The sequence below is a fragment of the Micromys minutus genome (genome assembly GCF_963924665.1).
Source record: "Micromys minutus genome assembly, chromosome: 25".
Classification (NCBI taxonomy): domain Eukaryota; kingdom Metazoa; phylum Chordata; class Mammalia; order Rodentia; family Muridae; genus Micromys; species Micromys minutus.
Genome location: NC_137960.1, coordinates 41,021,234 through 41,034,206, shown reverse-complemented (window position 1 = coordinate 41,034,206; position 12,973 = coordinate 41,021,234).

Here is a 12,973-nt window from a genome sequence, read left to right as displayed (position 1 = left end):
ATCTTAACCAAAATTTCCGTATGTCAGAAACTTAGAGATGAAAATAATCGGAAGCGAACTTTTATGTCTGTGTGGCGTATGCAGATGTGTGTGCATGTGCACATTTGTGCAGTTTTACAGGATTCGGAAATTAGAGTCAATGTCAGGTGTCTTCCTTGACTACTCTCCACCTTACTTTTTTCAGACAGGGTCCCTCACTAAGGGTGAGAGACCGACTCAGATAGATGGGCTTTTCAGAGAGCTCCAAGCACCTCCTGGATCCCTAGTGCGTGGATTATGTCTGGCTTTTCACATGTGTGCCAGGGGTCTGAACTCAGGCCTTCATATTTTATTTAAATAACAAACAAGCATTTTACCAAAAGAGCCAATCTCTAGCCCACAGAAGCCAAGTTGAGAAAAATATGTGTTTTAATTCCTACTACTTTTGTTTTGAGAGCTAAAGACCCATCACAGATGTCACTCTTAGTATGTGAGATTTGACTCCCTAATTAGCCCTGACAGATAAACAACTTTCTATCTCTTTACTGTTCTCTGTGAGGTCTGCTACCTTTGCTGAGAAAGCCTAGGATTAGCATGGCAGATGATCCCTGGGGCAGAAGAGCTTGATTCCCATCCTTAAAAGAAGCAAACACAAGCTGTGATATTTCCTAGTATTTCAACTCAAAGGAGGCATTTTCTCACTATACTGGATAGATTTTTTTTTTGACTGCAATGAACTGGCTAAGTTACTGAAAGCTGGACCCCTAAAAGCTAACATCGTAACATCTATTTTTAGAAGATTTATATTTATTTAATTTTGCATGTGTGTCTGTGTGGGGAGTGTATGCATGTGAGTGTAATTGCTCTGGAAGATCAAAAGAGAGAACCGGGGAGCTGAAGTACAGGTGGCTGCACATCTCTACACTGTGGATAATGGGAGCCAGACTTGAGTCCTCTGCAAGAGCGTATCCATTTGTAATTACTGAGCCATCTCTCCAGCTTGGTTAAGATGTGAAGAAACTCAGAAATGTGACATTTATCAATTTTCTCTAAAGATGTGGCCCCACCTGTAGCAATCATACCCAGAGCAAGCCCTACAATAAAGAGTAGCTGGCCAATATAAACTGGCCTTAGGAAGGGGATAGAGGAGGGGGAATGGTGAAGAGGAGAGACAGAGTGAAACATGAAGTTAGGTGGGTAGGATGGGGGGAGTGTATCTGGGAGAAGTTTGGGTGGAGAGAGATGAACACGTCAAAGTACATTGTAACAAATTATTAAAGAGTGATAAAAACAATTAGAAAGAAGAAAAGGAAGGAAGGAAGAGAGGGAGGAAAGAAGGAAGGAGGGAAGGAAGTTGGAGAGATGGCCCAGCTGTAAAGGACAAGCATCGCTCTTGCAGAGGACACAGCTCCAGTGACTCACAACTGCCTGGGGCTAGCTCCAGGCTCATCCAATGTCTCTGGACCCCAGGGGCAGCTGCACCCACACACACACTGAGGTACAAGTAAGTAAAAGTAAAATCAATCTTTTTAAAACAAGGAATACATCTGTAATTCAAAAATGGGCTAATTTCTAACACGTTTTAAAACACACACTACTACAGGTTGGAAAATAATGAACATTTTAAAATATTCTGATGTACACAAATTCTTTCCAGTGTGCATTAAAGCTACAAGCGTTTTTGCGTTTGTCAAACATCTACTCCGTGAGCAATTATAGTCTGCACTAATGTATCACTAAAGATCAGGCACAAAGGGGGAGCGCATTATACTATCTTCTTCTACATGTTTGAAATTTTCACAGTAAAAAGGTTTAGAAACCTTTTAGATATTAATTTCAGAAATCTCCAAAAGATCAGCAGAAGATAAAGTTAGGTGGCAATTAAAGACTCCCAGTTTAGAAAAAACAAAACCCCTGAATCTTGTCGCATCCACAACAGATAGCAAACGGGCTATCATAATGTTGAAAACATTTGAGATAATTCATTTAGCTCGGATTTCCCAAAAGCTTACCCCATTGTCCTTCATAATTAAAAGTGTTTCAGACTGGGTGCCGCTCTGTCTCATTCCAGCACAGGGGTGTGCAGGCGGAATGAAGATCAAGATCATCCTTGATTACACTCAAAGTCTGAGGCCAGCCTGGGCTGTGTGATAGCCTCTCTAGAAAACAAGCAAAAGAGCGCCTTTCAAACGCATGACATGAAAAACCATTTTAAGTTGGTGATGGTGGCTATGTCCGCAATCCTAGTGCCTGGGCGGCTGAGGCAGGGGGATTAAAGCCAGTTTAAGGCCAGTCTTAGCTAGAGGGAAAACTTGTTTCACAGAAAACAAGATAAAATGTAACTGGATTGAGGCAGACTTCCTTATTAAATGGGTACAAATAAAAGATCTTCATATCTCTAAATGTTAAATTCACTTTGCTTTAATCTTAACTCCACTTTCTGACTAAACTACAAACTAGCTCTTTAAAATCACTCAAGCAAATACACATTCTTAACAATTTTTCAAATAAAATCTCTCAATACTGATCACCTTTATACATTTCTACTATATTTTAAGATATTTAAAACTCCAATACAATTAAAATAAACATTTCATTTAATCTTTTTAAAAAGCATCTCTTTTTATTGTACCTAGTTCTCTAAAACTCCTTCAAAATGTAGCTTAAAACACATCCACTATGCTTCTAAATAATTTTATGGAATTCAGAGCTTAAAGCTTACTTTTAAGATACGTGCAGTCAATTTAAAAAGTTTTCTATAGCACACTTCATATCTTTTATAAACAAAATATGTTAAAACTCTAAGATATTTCAGGGTGGTGGTGCACGCCTTTAATCCCAGCACTTGGGAGGCAGAGGCAGGCTGTCTCTGAGTTGTCTCGGAGTTAAACAACTGCTTGGTCTACAGAAAATGTCACAACGACCAGGGATACACAAGAAAAGCCCTGTCTTGAAAAACAGAAATAAACAAACAACCCCCCCCCAGAACCCCCCATAGGATATAGAAGGAAATAATAATGATGATGGAAGAATATAAATGGGTTGTGTGGAGTAGTCATTGCAGCAAGCATCCTCAGAGGACAGAGGAAAACAGCTAGCAGCAAGGTGGGGGAAAGCCAGAAGCTGTTTTCTGTTATCTTCTACTGTGTCGTTTATGGCTCCGTTCTTTAAACAGAACAAGGTCTCCTCAAGGGCAAGTCCTGTTTCAAATGTCCTTTATCCTCCAGAGTACAGAAGAATGCGTTTGTGTAGTATATGATTACACTAGACCAGGCTGGGAGCACACGTGATTTACCCAACAATCCTCCCTTTTAAAGATAAAGAATGCATTTAAGTTGGTTAAACATGAAACTGGCAATCCCTAAGAAGACAGGGAATATTGTCTTATTTTACAATATTAGAAGTAAAGCCATTTTTCTCTTATGTTATTCCCAGATAACAATATCAGTTAATGTTATCTGTTTATTTTCAGAAAAAAAATACAAATGAATAATTAGTTTTAAGTTTTCTTTATAAAAGTAAAATAAGACATTTACTTTTTTCTCAAAAGTCTTAATGTGAAAATAGCTTGAAAAGTGTTTTATGAGAAAAGAAAACCAAAACCTAAGAGAGCAGACCAGCTTCTAACAGGGGTCAGACTAAGGAACACATCTCTTGAAAACAAGCCGCTCACATTCCCTGGGCACAGCCCCCCAGGGGGACGCAGTCTTCTTTAACTTGCTGGGTGGTAGACCCCATAGGAATTATTGAAACTGAAAACCCCAAAGCATGCTAACCGGGAGGGAAATGAAACAGACTTGATCTGAGTGTAATTATTTCTTAGTAAAAACACTAAAGAAAACAACCTTCAACGATGAGGGTTGTATGACCGTCAACCTCAACAGGTAGACAACTACGAGGCTTTTACCAAACACAGCATTTGCTAGCTCTATATACACTGTACACAATGAATGTATACATGACATTTTTCTTTTTAAAAATAATATTCTCGGGAACACTCATATTTATTAATACCTTTAAATGGTATCTGAAATAATAAAAAACAAATACTAAATATTAGAAACATTTGAGGACTTACTATGTATTAGATATATTTTAAGTGTTTTACTTTTTTTTAAATTTACTCCTTAATAAGCCAGTAAAATTTATTAAGCAAGTAGTATTATTCCTATTTTACAAATAAAGAGCTAAGACACAGGGATATTTGTGTAAACAGGAGACCAGGAAACAAGAGTTCAGAATCAAGTATCTTGTCTCCAGAGCTCTTTGTTTTTAACTTAGCTCCAGTTAATTGAATTTTAACTGTATTATTATGCAAGGCTATTCCTTCAGTTCAAGGATGTAGATTCAGTTTCTATGTGAACGTCCACCTTTCCAGCCCACTGTGACCAACAGTTTCCGTCCTTTCCAATTCATCTTTTGGTTTCATCTGCTTTCCTGATAGCCTAGATTCTAGTTCCTTCAATGCCTGAAAATTCTTCCCATAGCTGCTGAAGGAAAAAAGGAAGGGAGGGAGGGAGGGAGGGAGGGAAGGAGGGAGGTGTTGTTCCTGTAACAGTAATCATTACTAGTTTGCCCCAGCAAAGCTTCACTGCTGGTTTATCCAGGGAAGAGTCTGCCACCTGAGTTAAGTGAGCCTTCACAACTGCTCAGCAAACATTTCACTGGTTCCCTGGAGCATCCACAGATGTTCCAAACTTTTTCCAGTCCCAATTCCCAAATGTGCCTCTCTATCCTTTTCGAAATCACTTTAGAGTGGGTTTATTTAAAAATCTATCCACAGCAGAGTTGGCAGATAACATAAAGGGTACCCAGTTAAACTTCAAATCTCAAATTTCAAACATAACTAAAATATATCTCAAATAGTACGTTATAGAGGTACTTAAGTGGTATTTAAGATGATTTTAAAATGATAAATTGAGAAACTACCAAGTATTTTGTGTGGCACAGTTGACACTAGAAAACATACTCACTGCAGACCTAGAACGGTGACGGATACACAGGAGCCTAAGGGAGGAGGATGGCGATTTTCTTTTCTGAGCTTTGTACTAACTCAACTTTATTTTCTTAAAAGTTTAACATAGTCAGCCTGCAAGGACATGCACTGGGAGATGTAGACTCGAGGATGGTGAATTGAAGGCTAAGCTTGGGCAACTGAGGTCTTAAAATAATATAAAAGGGGGGCAGTTAAAAAGCATTCATTGTTTATCTCAAATTCAAATTTAACTTGCTACCTAGTAATTTAATTTATTACCAAATCAAATCCAATCAAATTCCTTCTTTCCTACGCCAGAAGTCTCTTTCTTCTTTTCAAGGGTTTATTTTTGCCCATTCTTATCTCAGACCAGTTGCACCAGTGCTTTGTGCCTGTGGTAAAAACAGTGCATCATGGCAGGGCGTGGACACAACCTGATATGAGCTAGGGAACAGTGACATGGCTCCAGATTTCCCTTCAAGAACACCGACGCCCACTCAAGCACCTGTACCTATCCTACAAAGGTTTCCTGCCACTGCCCAATGGCAGCCTGGGGAACAGCGCTGTGGGGATACACACCTTAACAGCTATGGTACTCAACTTTCTCCCTCCTTTCCTTTCTTCCTCATTCTATAGATTTGACACCTGCCTTGTTCACATGCGATTGGATTGTCATGTTACTTTGCAATTCCTCTACAGAGGACATTCCCACCCGTTGAATACAGTCTGGGCCACATAAACTGCTATGTAGACATGACAGATCAGAAGTACACGTATGTTATTTTGGACTCTAGATCCCAAGAGGCCTAATGCATTTCTATTTGTCTGAAGTATGTCTACTATTTCTAAGAGAAGAACATGCAAGCTACCCTGTCCCAGATTAAGGTAATGGTAAGTGGAATAGTCTCGTTTAGAAAAAACTCCCAGTAGGTTTACAGCTATACCAGTTATCTTTGTTGATATCAGTCAATCTGCAGACATGTGAGGTATAATAGTAACCATTTTCTTAGGCTCTGTATTTGTAAATGTTTGTTACACAGCAAAAGTACATGTTCTTTACTTAAAAAAAAAAACTATCAAAATCTTATCTGGCATTATTTCAACATACTTTTGTGTACTCCCAAACCACTGGAGGAAATTACTTCTATTATCTGTACCAATTCTCCCTCCCCATTCCCATTTCTCTCCTTGGATAGGGTCTTACTATATAGCTTAGGCTCATCTCAACCTTGCAGCAACCTACCTCTTCTCCCAGTGCTGAGACCACAGTGCTATACAACCATGGCCAACAAACAACTCTCTTTCAACTGCCACCAAAACTGTGAGAATGGGTCCTATAGCTCTGGGACCTTCCTCATTCACTAAATGGAAATATTTCACACAAGTTGAGAGTTTTGGGTTCTATCCAGAGACCAACTGTGGAAGACAAGGAGAAGACCTTTAGGTTCTGGCCTTTGGTACTTTTCTTGTCACTTGATTTGAGTGGCAGCAGCAGGCAGTGGCCACATCAGTAGCAGCAACAAGTAAGTGGCACCTCTGATGTTACAGTCCTCATGCAGGCTACAAGGTCTGCTGCCCTTAACAGTCCAGGCCCGAGACCATTGGCCTTGAAGGCTTGGCTTTTCTTCTAGCATCCTGGTATGTAGCGTCTCAGCATCTTCTAGCTTCTTATCCCGTCTCAGTCAGATCTCTCCCCTCCTTTGCCGTCTCTCACTCCATCACCCGTCTTCTTTCCCGGTCACTACAGAACTGTGGCGCTGCAGCTTCCTCAGCTGTAAAGCGGCTGTCTGTCTGTCTGACTGCTTCCACACGGGGACTGCTCACTGCTCTGCTGTTCCAGCTACTGGGCCTCTGCTCTGCCATGACCATCCTCTGCTGCCTCTGCTGCTGTCTTCTTCACCTCACCAGCTCAGCAAGCACCACTAGCAAGATCACTCTACAGAAAGAAAAGGCCACTTGAGAGAAGCTGGGGCTGAGGTTGCAACACCAAGAGAGGCAGCAGCATAGGACAACTCAGTAAGTGAGCCTGAGCCTCTTCTCACCAGTCACAACGATCCTTAGACCATCAGCAGAAATGTTCTTGCTCTGGCCAAGCAAACGGGTGTAGGCTAACCTAGAGTTCTTTAAGACTTATGATAGTAAAAAGTTCAGTACAATCTATTTTAAACAGCTCTGGTTGAGTCCCCATCATCAGGACCCAGAAAAGATCCCCTTCCACATTGCTGTGGTTTCTCAAGGTGTCTATGGAGTGTTCCAGAGAGCTGCTGCTGGTCTGTTGCAGCCTTGTGAGACAGAGTCCATGCTCAAGGCAGCGGGAATAGAAAGGGAGAGGCCAACAGCCGCTGTAGGGAGCCACACCCCCGCCCCCAACAACACTGAATGTCTACAAGGAAGAGAGCATCCCAAGAAGTGCTTAAAACACAAAGTTAAGCATTTACCAACACCTACGGTGATGTAATAGATTTAAACAATGTCTTTACAGTGCATGACATCTGCTGCTGACCTAGGTAAAGGTGTCCTATTTGTCCCAACACCGCCGTTAGAATTTTCCCTCCTTTTAAAGTAGAACCATCCATTCTCATTCTCTCTCTTTCTCTCTCCAAAAGCCCTCCCTGTCCCACACCCTGTTCAAGACAGGGTTTCTCTGTGTAGCCCCGGATGACCTGGAACTCACTTTGCAGACTAGGCTGACCTCGAACTCATAGGGATCTGCCTGCCTCTGCCTCTCCAGGCTGTGGTGTCATAGTTTATTTATTGCTTACTTACTATTACCTTAGATGTCCATCTTCTCATTCTTCCAGAAATATAGCTACTCTCCCAGCTGTAAGCATCATGTATAAGATTCATACAACTACCCTAATCTTCCTACGGAACTCTAGTTTAGCTTCTCTATAAGAGGGCTTATTAACATCCAAAATGCTGGGGTTCCATACTCAGAAAGTCAAAATTAGTAAGCCTGGGGTGGGATGTGAGACTGAATTTCCAACAGAGTTTGAGGTGATGGTGCTGAATCAATGACCCCACGCCGAGGACAATACTCAAGTTCCAGGTTCCCAGTTGTCTAACAGTCTCCACCTGCTTATTAACAGTGCTTTTTGCCGTGGTCTGTTTAGATTCACTGTGTAGCCCCGGCTGACCTGGAACTAGCTATGCAGAGTCAGGTTGTCTCAGACTTCAAGAGTTCCATATGTCTCTCTGTCTCTTGAGTGCTGGTAACAAAGGCACAGCTACCTCTCTACATAGTCACTCAAATACATACCTCCTCACTCTACACACACACACACACCACAGCTACCTCACTACATAGTCACTCACATATACCTCACTACACACAGACAGACACATACAAACACACACTTCACTGAACAGACTCTCACACACACTTTATTTACAGTCACATACACACATACATAAATAAAAATAAATCAAAGTGTTTCTTGTTCTTTCTGGTTTTTTTGAGAGACGCTTTTCTATTAGATTCTCTCAGTGTATGAGGCGAGCACATACATACAAGAAGAAGACTATATGAAGAGGAGGTAGGTGATTTGGATGCTTGAATGAATCTTGTCCTACAGAGTGCTCCATGAACATTTACACCAAATCTGAATATTCTCATCTCCAATCTGAAGTCCTGAAACACTACACTGATTCTTGACTGGAAGGCTATGGCAGACTTGCCCATGGCCACATCTCACTTCCTAGATGTGAAAAAGGAGGGTTCAGATAACCGTGACTGTATCTTTATAACACCTTGTAAACAATTCTCATGCATGTTACTCATTAAGAACCAGTGATCTAAATAACTTCTTCAATCTTTTACAATTCTAAATGTTACTTTTTACACATTAACACTGAGATTCCAATAATTCCTACTTTTGAAATTGTTCTCATTATTAATGAGTAAGACTATTTTTATGAAATAGAGAGGTGTCTAAATTGTGACTAAGAGCCTCTGTCAGCGAGAGCTTACCAGCCTAGTTTTAACTCCTTTAGTATGCATAGCTGGACGGTTACAGCACTGTAAGGTAAACACTGCCGTGCTTATTTCATGCAGATGGAACAAGTACAGCGCTGAGAGTAATAGTGGAAGTTATGGAGCAGAAATGAGAACGTGGCCTGCAGAGCCTCAGTTCTATCACGTAATGTGTCATTGAATACATCATCTGTCGCTATGAATAAGAACATCACGGATGCTCACACAACCAGCACTATTTCCAGGCTATGTGAAGGAAAGGAAAGCATGTGATCTTTTGGAGAGTGGGGAAGAGAAGAATGACATGTGTCAAGAGACCTGAGTCTAGAGTACTTGGGTTTATAAACTCCTCCTTAGCTAGTCACTGTCCTTAGGAGTGATTTCTCTTTAGTTATTATTTCATCGCAGAATATCTAAGATGTGTTATTTTCAATTGATCAAATATTAATTTTCAAAATATTAGAAATTTACCTTATCAGATGGACTAGACTTCCCGAACCATAAGGTCAAAGAGGAAAGTAAGCACAGAACTGTACCAGAGGGTAGGTAACACCCGAAATGTGCTCTTAACTACTTCAGATATATGAAGGAGAATTTACTGGCATTTAAAATATTAGGCAGAGATGGTTGGACCTAATATGCTATAAGGTCCAGTGCTTCCGTCGCCTTGGCATGGATAAAGAGGGATTTAACTGAAGTCTGTGACCTTAAACGTGCCATGATGAAATGCAAAGCTACGCTGCACTCTTTACTTCTAGGTGCACCTAGCAATCTGAGCACAGACACTGGGTTAAATTTGGTGGTTACTTACACACGTTGCGGAACAGGGAAAGAGAGTCTGGCTTCTGGCAAGTGTAGTGACATCATTTAAGGCAGCTAGAGAAGAAAGGAAGTGGAGTCAGGAGAAGGCTGTGAGGGAGATCAAAGTCTGCAGACTGCAGGTCCCCAGGCAGATAGATCAGAAAAGGATGGCAGACTGACTGAGGGGAAACACTGGAGATGAAATGTCAGGGAAGCAAACTGATTGAGAGGATTATGGCATGAGCAATGGTATGGAAAAGCAGTCAGTGGATGAAAGGAAAGGACTCAGTGGAGACAAGCAGGTTAAGGAACTGTTAATTTGTGGTACATAAGATAGAATTTATCACACTGTATTTTGGAATATTAGGTCTGAGGTATTCCAAGACATAACCTTTCCTACTCAACAGTAGTGCACAGGCTAACTACACAGATACTGAGTTCATCTAGGGTGAGTACAGGAATTACAGGTGAAGATCTGTAGGCTCCATTTAAAAACCTCCAATAAGTTAAGATGAAAGATATTGTGTAAACTTAATTTAGGTGAACACCTACTCTAAAAGAGGGATCCTTCTTGTGCTATGAACTGTTAGTGTAAACCACACAGAGAAATGCAGACCCAAGCAGCAGCTTAGCAAGCATAAGTAATAGTCATCTTCATTCATAAGCTAAGTTTTCAGACTCATGAAGAAGCTGGTTCATGTTTTTGTTCTGAGGCTAGGTTTTCTTGGCTAATTTGAATGAAGAATGAAGTCTCTTGCTAATTCTGGTAACAAGCAAAATATGAGCTCCTGCTCTCCTAAGTTTAGAAAGATAAATTACAACTCAATTGTTATAATTCTGACTCAAAAGTATCTGGTGAGAATACAGGGTAGTTACCAACTACTCTGTCTCCCTCCCTCCCTCCCTCCCTCCATTCCTTTCTTCTTTCCTTTCTTTCTTTACAGGTCTTTATAAACTTCAAAGAACAAGGCAACCCACTATTTCCTTGAGGAAGGCTGGTCTCACATAAGATTTCTACCTCCAACAAGCTGGACACTGCTGTTCCTGATGGCTTTAGAGAATATTGACTGGTTCAGACAGATGCATGTTTTGTCCAAGTCATATGGGAGTGGCGAGATTGGGCATTACATACTCAACAAATGGTGCAATTCAGAGGCTAGTGAGAAAAACAGATTTCTGTAGCAACAACCAAATGTTTATTACTGTGCAAAGTAAAATGAAAATATCAAGTATGGTTATCCATGTCAAGAAATTTACAACACATGGGTCAAGAACAACACAATGCTCAAGCCCTGGGCTATGTCTTACTTTTTTTTTAGAATCACCCAGAGCATCTAACAAAGGACTTTAGGAATACTGAGGCATTGATAAAAAGGTAAAGTAGTAATACAAAACGATTAGAACTAAGTAATAAAATGCATGTCTAATATAGGTGAAAATGGTTGAGCTGGTGTTTCTGAACAAAAACTATTCTTGTTCTTGTGCTAACTTTGTAATATTTTTATTTATGTTGGAATAACTTTTTTCCTACTCTTAAAAATTTTAGGCAGAAAATTGTCACCAACCAGGTGGTTTTCCCGGAGGAAGGGAATGGAGGTCAGCCGTGTCTGTGCCAGGGACTGAGGGTCACTGAGCTGCCTCACCTGTACCTCTTCCAGATTACTGAGGAAGCCTGGCTGTAAAATGCATCTTTCAGACATATGTGGGTGTGGTGGCACGTGCCTTTAATCCAAGCACTTGGGAGGCTTGAGGCAGCCAGATGTCGACTTGATGGCTAGTCTGGCCTACACAACAAGCTCTAGGCTTGACATAGCTATGGAGAGATCCTATCTCAACCCTCCCATACTCCCCAAACTCCACAAACACCATAAACAACTGAAAACACCTCCTGTAGTGGTTTAAGTAAGAATGGCCTACAGAGGCTCATATGTTAAATGCCTGGACCCCTCTGGCAGAACTGTTTGGGAAGGATTAGGTGTGGCTTTGTTGGAGGAGGTGTGTCAATGGCATTTCCTAGTAGTGCCCCTCCTTCTCAGATTAGTTGTTAATTTGCCCAGAGCTCCAGCACCATGCCTGCCAGCTGCTACGCTCAGATTTGTAAACCCACATCAAACACTTTCTTTTATAAGTTGCCTTGGTCATGGTTTCTGCATAGCAATAGAAAAGTAAATAAGACTGAAGTTGGTAACAGGATTTTTTTTTTTTTTTTTTTTTTTTTGAGGAATGTGAAATATTTGGCACTCTGGACCAAGAAAGCAGTTGAATACCTTAAGTGGGACTTAATGGGCCATGCTAGTAGAAAATTGAAAGTCAGTGCTGACAGCAATGTCATCTGTGGATGCCCAGCTCAAGAGATTTTAGAGGAGAACAATGTTGACTTGGATTGGAGATCACTCTTTTATTTTGGTTAAGAACTTGACTCCTTTTTACATTTATTCTAAGAATCTGCCCAAGGCTAAATTGAATAATTGAATAATTGAACTGGCAAGGGATATTTCAAGACAACCTAATATTGACTATGTCGCATGGCTATTAGAGATCACTCTTTTGCAGGTCTACAAAGAAAAACAGCAAGCAGGAAAAAAAGTAAATACAAAATGAACAATTTGTGGAGCTATAGAACAGCAGGAAATTTAATATTGGATCAAGTTTTGTGCTTAAAATGATGAAAAATAAAAAGACAGACCGGATGTAGAATGGAATAAGGGGAACGGTGTCCTCAAGGCAAGATCCCAACCAACTAATCCAGCAACTTGCAAAAAGGAAAGTTTATGCAACAAAGAAAAACAACAAATTAAAGCTCGTGCATATGAAATTTAAGGAGGTAGCCAGGTTCCATCCCAAACAGAACTTGGTAGTATTAGTCAGATGGCTCTGGCTTTATAGCTGTGAAGATTAAGATTACAAGAGTAAAGGGGTTCTAGAATTTTCTCTGAGATTATGGAGAGCCACTGAAACCAGATGTGTGGCAGGGGTGTTCTAGTTTACAGGCCCAAAGAAGCCACTGCGTGAAGCTTAAGCCTGGATTTTATTGCCTATGGAGCTGTGATATATCTGCCAAAGAATGCTTCAGATAAGGAGAGGAGCCAGCTGAAGAGACTTGTATTGCAGATAGCAAATCTGGAGGGATGGAACAATCTAAACCCTTAGACATCCAACAGATAACTTCAGGATTTAAAATCAGCCCTGATGGGTTTTGTCTTGTTTTGAACCATTATTTTATTATGCTCTCTTTTGGAATGGTA